At 36.7% G+C, this 9,538-nt stretch overlaps 1 pseudogene; it reads right to left on the bottom strand.

Moving 5' to 3' along the window:
- Positions 1-7,737: 7,737 nt before the first annotated feature.
- LOC141592320 (uncharacterized) lies at positions 7,738-8,563 on the bottom strand (annotated as a pseudogene).
- Between the last annotated feature and the right edge of the window lie 975 nt (positions 8,564-9,538).

The following is a 9,538-nucleotide window of genomic DNA, read 5'->3' as shown; positions in this document are numbered from 1 at the left end:
ATCGCTCATTATGAGGAGCGGGGATTTGGTGGGTGCAGTGCGGTCCCCCATGCGGTGGTCCAGTGGGATCGGTGATTGAGATTGTTGGGATTGGTGTGAATGTGTGTGTGTGTGTGTGACGGTTAAGGTCATGCTTTATCTTATTGTTGATATATTGAGTTGTGTGATTAGTATCGACCCGTTTAAATGTTTTAAAAACTGTGGTGATCCATTCGGGGTGGTGAGCGATTATTGAGCGGTATGGTATGACGCGTATGGGATAGCCGGGATGAGTCATCACGTGGCGATTAGAAGTCTTCCATTTGTGTCGACGATGTTTTATAGCTTTAATAGTTTTAGCGATGAGACCGTCCGAGAGTCTTGTATTTCTTTTTATCGGTTTGGTATTGCTATGTAATCACTTTAAACTTTATTTTCTTTTAAAGTTGTTTCGTTATTGTCTTATGAATACCATGCCTCGGGTAACCGAGATGGTGGCATCCTTATACCTGAGTGGTCCTGGTAAGGCACTTGGAGTATGGGGGTGTTACAATTTCTTTGGGTTTTATAGTTGGTTTGCCGAAAAGTCAGCAGGGTAATAACATGATATGGGTTATAGTAGACCGACTGACAAAATCAGCTCACTTTGTGCCAATGAAAGATAATTGGACCAAGATACAGTTGGCTTTGGCTTATAGGAAGCATGTGGTTCGTTTGCATGGGGTGCCTAAGAATATAGTGTCCGATAGAGATGCGAGGTTTATATCACGGTTTTGGAAAGAGTTGCAGGAGATGACGGGGACTACCTTAAAGATGAGTACTGCATTTCATCCTGCGACAGATGGCCAGACGGAGAGGACCATCAAGACTTTAGAGGACATGTTGCGAGCTTGTGTTATGGATTTTGGTGGTAGCTGGGAGCAGAGGTTGGATTTGATTGAGTTTTCTTACAACAACAGCTATCACACCAGCATTGGCATGACACCATTTGAGGCTTTATATGGGAGGAGATGTAGGAGTCCGATCTGTTGGGATGATAGTGCTGAGGCAATTTTTTTGGGACCACAGATGGTACAGGATATGGTTGAACAGGTTAAGCTGATTAGGCAACGGATGAAAGCGGCCCAGGATCGACAAAAGAGTTATGCAGATCTACATCGCCGGGACATAGAGTTTCAGGTTGGGGACAAGGTTCTTTTGAAAGTGTCTCCTATGCGCGGGTCATGAGATTTGGTAAGAAAGGCAAGGCGAGCTTAAGTTTATAGGACCATATGAGATCTTGGATCGTGTGGGTGAGGTTGCTTATCCGTTAGCTTTACCAGCTGCTTTGGATAGAGTGCATAATGTGTTTCATGTATCTCAGCTGCGGAAGTATGTTAGTGATCCATCACATGTGTTAGAGGTAGAGAACATCGAACTGGATGAGTCTTTGTCTTATCTTGAGGTGCCTAAATAGATTCTTGATCGGAAGGTTAGGAAAACTAGACATGGTGAGACAGTGTTGCTTAAGGTTCTTTGGTCTAACCATGAGGTTGAGGAGGTTACATGGGAGGCGAAAGAGGCTATGAGGGAGCGGTACCCGTCTCTTTTTTATCAGGTATGTGTGGTTACGGGGACGTAACCTTGTTTCTTTTAGGGGGGTAGGAGATGGTCGCATAGAGTTTTTGCATGTTTTATGTGGGTTTTGGTATAGTTAGTAGTTGTTTTGAGTCGGGTTGAGTTTTGTTTTGGGAGATGTGTTTTGGAGTTTTGTGTCGAGTTTTATTTATGTTGTTGTGTTGGGTTGGTGTTAGTGTGTTTTTGTTTTGTTGTGGTTTGAACTTTGGGGGCGAAGTTCTTTTTAAGGAGGGAAGACTGTAATACTACGGTTTTATGGGTCTTAGGGTACTCTATCGAGTGGGGCTTACTCTATCGAGTAAGTATGGTTTTACGCAGAACAGTAGTCTGTCTGATGGGTACTCGATCGAGTAAGCTTGGCACTCGATCGAGTAAGGGTCACTCGATCGAGTAAGTCGGTTGACGGGTGATTTTCGACGGGTTTGTTAATAATGCGGATTGGTATATAAGACTTCCGTCACTTTTTCCTTAAACACTTTTTCAACCTAAAAACTTTCAAGAGACGATTAAGAGTTACGTTATTTCATCCTCGCCGCATTATTAGCAAATCCCGGAGCTAGGAGGGTCGGATTTCGTCGTTCTTTACATCTTTGTGATCCTTGAGTCGAGGGTAAGCTTTATATATAATTTTTATAGCGTTTTGTTAAAGTTGATTAAACCCTAATTGGGTGATTTGGGGGTTTTGGTGGTTTATGTGAATATAGTTTTGCAGGTAGGGTTTCCCTACTCAGTATTAGTTACATGATTGTGTGGTGATTGTTGTTGTGACTATTGGTTACGTATAATGTTGGTTGATCTGGTTGGTTGTGAATTTTCTACTGTTGATTGGTTTGTATCTCTCTGTGATCTTCGGGGTGCGTCCCTGGCTGAGTGGAGTTACTTGCGGGAGTGGCTTCACGCCCTTGATTCGCCTTCTGTGGAACCCGCCATAGGAGGGATGTGCACATTAATGAACATGGGTTTACCGCTCAATGGAGATGAGCGGGGCTTAGGTGGGAACGGCTGCGGTCCCTCACTGGCGGCGAGGAGCACCTGTTGCGATGAGTACATTGGCAGGGCTAAGTGTGTAGTCAGTTGTGTGGAGATTGGAGATGGAGACTGGGGTTGTGTTGAGCTGTTTGAACTGTTTGTGTACTTGTTTCATTGTGGCATTGTTTTCGTGTAATTAGTACTGACCCCGTTAATTGTTTTAAAAACTGTGGTGATCCATTCGGGGGTGGTGAGCAGTTGTCTAGCAGGTATACTATGGATGCGCGTGGGATTAGCTGGGGATGCATTTGCCACGAGTCTGATAGTAGTCTTCCGCTGTGTTGTCTTTATATTTCAGTTGTAGTTTGGTTGTAGAACAGTTGTACTTTACTTTACAGTTGGTTTTGTTATTTAATCACTTAAACTTATTTATTAAAGTACGTTCTTTGATGGTCTATTTGATATACATTGCCTCGGGTAACCGAGATGGTAGCATTCTCATGCTTTATGTGCTCCTGGTAAGGCACTTGGAGTATGGGGGTGTTATAGGGGCTTCATTTGATATTATTTTTCCGATAATATTTTACACCATTTAAGTGGGGTTATTGAAAGATCATAGATCCATATTAGACACTCTAATAAAAATTAAATTATCTCATAATTTATCATTTAGGTGATCTATGTAACATGCATGCAAATATAAAAGCATTAAAATGAAAGTATAAGGAAAAACAATTTCCTTACATTGATTTTATGTTAAAATGGGCTCAAACTAGATCACCTTACTAGTTTGTTCTTGAGCTAAAAAGATATGGATGATCCTCTTTGAAAAACCTTCAAAAAGAAAGTCTCCTTCAAGTTGCAACCAAGAACTCAAACCAAAAATCTAACAAGTATTTAACTAGAAACTTGTTAAAATTATACCCTTGATAATATTTTAATATTACTAACTCTCTTAGTAAATATTAATTTTGTATGCTAACAATCTTAGTAAGAGGATGCTTTATTATTTTAGAGAGAAGAAGATACACATGCAAAAATGTTCAAGTGTTGTTGTGTATCAAAATGAGCAAACATTTTTGAGTGTATATGGGGGAAAACCGGTGGGAGGGTAGAGTGTAGGAGTGGACAACTTGTCATATATTATTTAATCTTACATCACATGCAAAATCTATAATAAGATAACTTATGGAAGTATATAAAGTAAGGTGAAATGATTATGTTCCTAATCATCCACTACTCTATTTTACACGGTCCACTTGCCCATTTATGGGTCCATTTTGGTTCTTATATTTGTCGCACAAATATGTGTAATTTTATTTTAAACATCATTTCATGTTTAAATACTTCCATAATTAATTCGTCCAAATCACTCCGTAAATATACGTGTACTGCTACACATATTATTTACGTACTAATATTAATCACATTAATTAATTAGTACAATTTTAGTGAATTAACAATTAATTAACTAAAACCGGTTTCCCAAAATTTATTATTCAATTATCACATAATTAAATAATAACTGCCGTTCCTCGAGTTCGCAACTCGAATTCTCTCTTAAAATAATTGACTAACCTTTTAGTCTACAAATCAAGGGACTAAATAAATTGTATCTCATACAATTAATTAGTTGTCAATTGGGGTTCGTTCCTTTAGGTGTGACCGAAAGGGGTCAGTTGATCACTGCCGGCTCACAACAATAACGTCAAACTCTAGTCAGCCAACCGTTATCGATTTACGTTAATCAACTGACGAGGATCAAATAATTAAATATCTGATGACATTCCATTAATGAGATTTATTATGTAAACGCACTATTGTGGAGGACACTAACTCCAACATAATATTTATGATGAATAATTAGTTTGATTTGGTGATATTTTGCCAATTTAATCGATAAAATCATAATATTTAAGTAAAAATCCAAAATAATTGAAAAATTACCCAAAAAGTTGAAACAAAATTTTTTAGTATTCTGGAACACTTCCAAGAACACCAAAATGTCAGAAACATTGCCCAATAATTCCGGATAAATTTTATGAAGAAAAAGATCGATATTTATCGGTTTTTAACCACTAAAACAAATAAACATCAAAACAAAGTGAAAACACATATTAAAATTCACTTTTAACATTTAAATAATATTTTTAAATGTACATAAATTTATAAAGGGAAGAATCAAATGTTTCGAAATTATGATTATTTTATTTCTCTTTTATCGACTTTTATCTCATAAAATCAATAAACATGCAAAAAATTCGAACCAACCTTCAACCTTTTGCATACAATCAGTAGAAAACATGCATGAAATACCATAAAAAATACATACACCGAATCAACTTTTAACTATTTTTAGTCAATTGTTTAACTAAAATACGGCATTTTGACTCGGTTTTCTACCAAAAATCATTAAAAATAGCAAAATAACTTCATAAATCACCAAACTTAACCACAAACCTTTTAAGATCAGTAGGTATGCATGCCCCAAAAATTTCGTGCTAAAATCTCTTCTAACACAATTTTTTAGTTTTTATAAATTATCTCATAATTAATTAAAATGCTTAAAATCAACATGCAAATTAAAAGCCTAAGCTCTGATACCACTTGAAAGATCATAGATCCATATTAGACTCTCTAATAAAAATTAAATTATCTCATAATTTATCATTTAGGTGATGTATGTAACTTGCATGCAAATATAAAAAAATAAAAATGAAAGTTTAAGGAAAAACAATTTCCTTACATTGATTTTATGGTAAAATGGGCACAAACTAGATCACCTTACTAGTTTGTTCTTGAGCTAAAAAGATATGGATGATCCTCCTTGAAAAACCTTCAAAAAGAAAGTCTCCTTCAAGTTGCACCCAAGAACTCAACCCAAAAATCTAACAAGTATTTAACTAAAAACTTGTTAAAATTATACCCTTGATAATATTTTAATATTACTAACTCTCTTAGTAAATATTAATTTTGTATACTAACAATCTTAGTAAGAGGATGCTTTATTATTTTAGAGAGAAGAAGATACACATGCAAAAATGTTCAAGTGTTGTTGTGTATCAAAATGAGCAAACATTTTTGAGTGTATATGGGGGAAAACCGGTGGGAGGGTAGAGTGTAGGAGTGGACAAATTGTTTTATACTCCCTCCGTCCTAGTCAATTGTTGTCCTTTGGTTTTGGCACAAAGACCAAGGAAAGAGGAGAGGACCAATAACTAAATGACAAGTGGAACAAATTGAATGAGAATGATCAAATTACTCATCAAGTTCATTCTTAAAATAGAAAGGACAACAAATGACTGAGACACCCAAAAATGAAAAAGGACAACAAATGACCGGGACAGAGGGAGTATTATTTAATCTTACATCACATGCAAAATCTATAATAAGATAACTTATGGAAGTATATAAAATAAGGTGAAATGATTATGTTCCTAATCATCCACTACTCAATTTTACACGGTCCACTTGCCCATTTACGGGTCCATTTTGGTTCTTATATTTGTCGCACAAATACGTGTAATTTTATTTTAAACATCGTTTCATGTTTAAATACTTCCATAATTAATTCGTCCAAATCACTCCGTAAATATACGTGTACTGCTACACATATTATTTACGTACTAATATTAATCACATTAATCAATTAGTACAATTTTAGTGAATTAACAATTAATTAACTAAAACCTGTCTCCCAAAATTTATTTTTCAATTATCACATAATTAAATAATAACTGTCGTTCCTTGAGTTCGCAACTCGAATTCTCTCTTAAAATAATTGACTAACCTTTTAGTCTACAAATCAAGGGACTAAATAAATTGTATCTCATACAATTAATTAGTTGTCAATTGGGGTTCGTTCCTTTAGGTATGACCGAAAGGGGTCAGTTGATCACCGCCGTCTCACGACAATAACGTCAAACTCTAGTCAGCTAACCGTTATCGATTTACGTTAATCAACTGACGAGGATAAAATAATTAAATATCTGATGATATTCCATTAATGAGATTTATTATGTAAACGCACTATTGTGGAGGACACTAACTTCAACAGTTATATGTCCTTTATGTTGTCTATAGATCTCAAACGGGTTGGGCGGGAACAAACAGGTCGGGTATGGTGGGTTCAAATACGGGTCGAGTAATACGGGTTATGGGTCGGGTTATTAGGGGCAAGGCGGGTCAACAATTAGTATCTAACGCCTTTTATAGATCGGAAAAATATTTTTTAAAAACTAAAGTATATTTAATATTAATATTTTAATCATATTCAATTTTTAGTTTTTTAATTATTTTTTCAAATATATTATATAATAAATACGATTATTATTATTTTTATAAAAATTATTTTAGTTTATCTTTGACTGAGCGGATCGACGTGTTCGTGTCGGGTTTCACTTAAATTAACGGGTCATTTCGGGTTCCATATCGAACGGGTTACTGCTCGAGATTTTAGGGTTTTAACCCTGGAAAAAATGGATGAGGTCGGGTCGGGTCGAAATTTGACAGACTTATATCTTAGTCATGTCTCTTAAACTCATAACTTATCATTTAGTTGAAAATAATAATATGGATACAAATTGTACATATAACCAACCCTAATTTGTTGTATTCTACATTTATATAATATTAACTTTAAATCGACTAAGTTTATTAACAATATATGGAGTATTAGCTTAAAGGTAATCGTCTAACTACGGAGTATAAAACAGCCCGTAAATTTTACGGGTTTAAAACTAGTTATATTTTATAGATTAAATATGGTATGCTGAAAATTAGACAACCTTTTTCGGAATTAACCATTGTTTTATTCTCAGAATACGAATGATCTTGGAGGCGTAGTGATTTGAGGATGGGTCACATACATGGTAACAGGCAGGCACATCTGAGCTCATTTAGTCATTTCCTTATTGCAGAAATGGTTATGTCATTGAGAAGTAATACTCGTCACCTGGTTTCAAAATCATCGATTACTTGAACTGTCTTCCTTCGATTGATTACACTTCAAAAATTCTGCGAAACCAGATTCTTGCAGGTTTGCATCAAGTTTTTCCGTGTTTCGCAAAATGATTTATTACGTTAATCTTTCGATTAATTATGCGTGTTTTCTCAGCATAAGCAAGGTTAACATTTCTATCACGCAAAGTTGGGAAGCATGCATTAATCTCCCTAGTGAAAAACGCATGATTTCATTTATTCATAAATCACATATCGAATTATTTATCAACGATACTATAAACTGCTACTCTTGTTTCATTTATTAGGTTACGTACGCTTAACATTAAAATCTGCTAGAAACAGTAGTAGCTAGTTATAAACTCTACTACGATGTCGGAGCCATAGCATGCTCACCTTCCTCGTTGCTTTGTCCACCTTTTAGTTCCTTTGGCTTCGTTTCATGGTCATCATGAATTTTTACGCTCGTAACCTCATTTTGATTCTTTCCTTCAGTATGTTGATGCAAATTCAGTTGTTTCTCTTCTGTTTCAAAAGGAACCAATTTGTCCAAACCTTGACCCCATCCATTACCCGAGCTGCGGGTACCCCATCCATTGCCTGAGTTAGTGCTGCCCCAACTAATACCCAATCCTTCACCAGCTGCACGAGGAGGGGGAGGAGATTTATGGAGAAAAGAGAGTGGTGGAATGTTGCCGCCTCCGCCACCTCCACCACCGCCGCCACCACCACCTTCTTTACCACCACTACCTCCACCTCCTCCACCGCCACCACCACCTTTACCATCTTTACCACCTTTACCATCTTTACCGCCTTTACCATCTTTACCTCCCGAATCCCCAAACCAGCCAAGAATAGATGTTATCGACTTCGTCTGTCCATTTACGACTGTTCACTACTTGACGACTCTTCGCTAACAGTGCAGAAGCGAGAATAGATATGAAATGAAGAGGTGATTATGAGAAGTACAAAGAGAGGTAGACGACTAGTGTTATTTAGTGACCCCATTATTTCTAGTACATTGCTATGATCTGATAAGCTTCATTCTGGGTTAAATAGTAAATACATTAGCTCAGCATTAGGAGATAGACGAGACGGCATGTCTACTAAAGTTTGGCATTAAGAGATCATAGACTATACGTATTTCACATATCAGCCTAACAAGACCTAACAAGCCACCCCAATTACAGAGTTTGTTGGAATTAGTTACTAGTCTAAAATCAGAGGCGCTTTATAAAACTTCTAACTAGTTTTAGCGTTCCAACCTATTCAGCCTACCTTTATTTATTCTTTACTAATTGTTATATTGCGCGTGATATTCTAAGATATTGTTAATTACGGTTTTTTGTCTTTCTGGCCTATTATTTTGACCAATTCGAATGTAATAAAGATATAAGTAGTTTGACATAGATAAGTAATGGGTGACATTGTAATAGTGAATTATAATGGAATTTATATCATAATGTAAGAAAATACTCCCTCCGTACCAATTTAAAGGTAACAATTGTCCAAAGTGTCCGTACCAATCCAAAGGTAACATACTATAAATGGACTATAAATTGACAATAATAACCTTATTTCCTTCTTATATTTACATAAATATCAACTTGTGTGGACATGGGCCACAGGCCGGTCTGTGGATTTGGGCCACCTACCGATCTGCGGTTACGGGCCACCTGCACGCCAAGCCAATCTGTGGACATGCAGCGGTCTGAAAGCCACGCTCGGTGACGTAAAAATGCTTTCGACCGGATCGCTTTAGATCGGTCGATTTCGTCTCGGCAAAGGCCTCGAAACGATTAGAGATGTTCGGAGTCGCCACCAAGCATTTGTGGGATGCTTGGAACCCGTTCGAAATCCACTTTATACCTCGGTCACACGAAGCACAAAGCAGTGTTTGACATAGGTACTAAAGATAAGGACTCGTCCCCCTTTTAGCATTCTATGCCCAAAATAACTCTCGTGCACCCTGGATAAGGCCATTCACTATCCAAAGGTTCTGAGTAAAGGGTGA

This window comes from Silene latifolia, chromosome 7 (assembly GCF_048544455.1).
Source record: "Silene latifolia isolate original U9 population chromosome 7, ASM4854445v1, whole genome shotgun sequence".
Taxonomy (NCBI): domain Eukaryota; kingdom Viridiplantae; phylum Streptophyta; class Magnoliopsida; order Caryophyllales; family Caryophyllaceae; genus Silene; species Silene latifolia.
The sequence above is the reverse complement of the archived record's forward strand: the minus strand, read 5'-3'. Positions and strand labels throughout refer to the sequence as shown.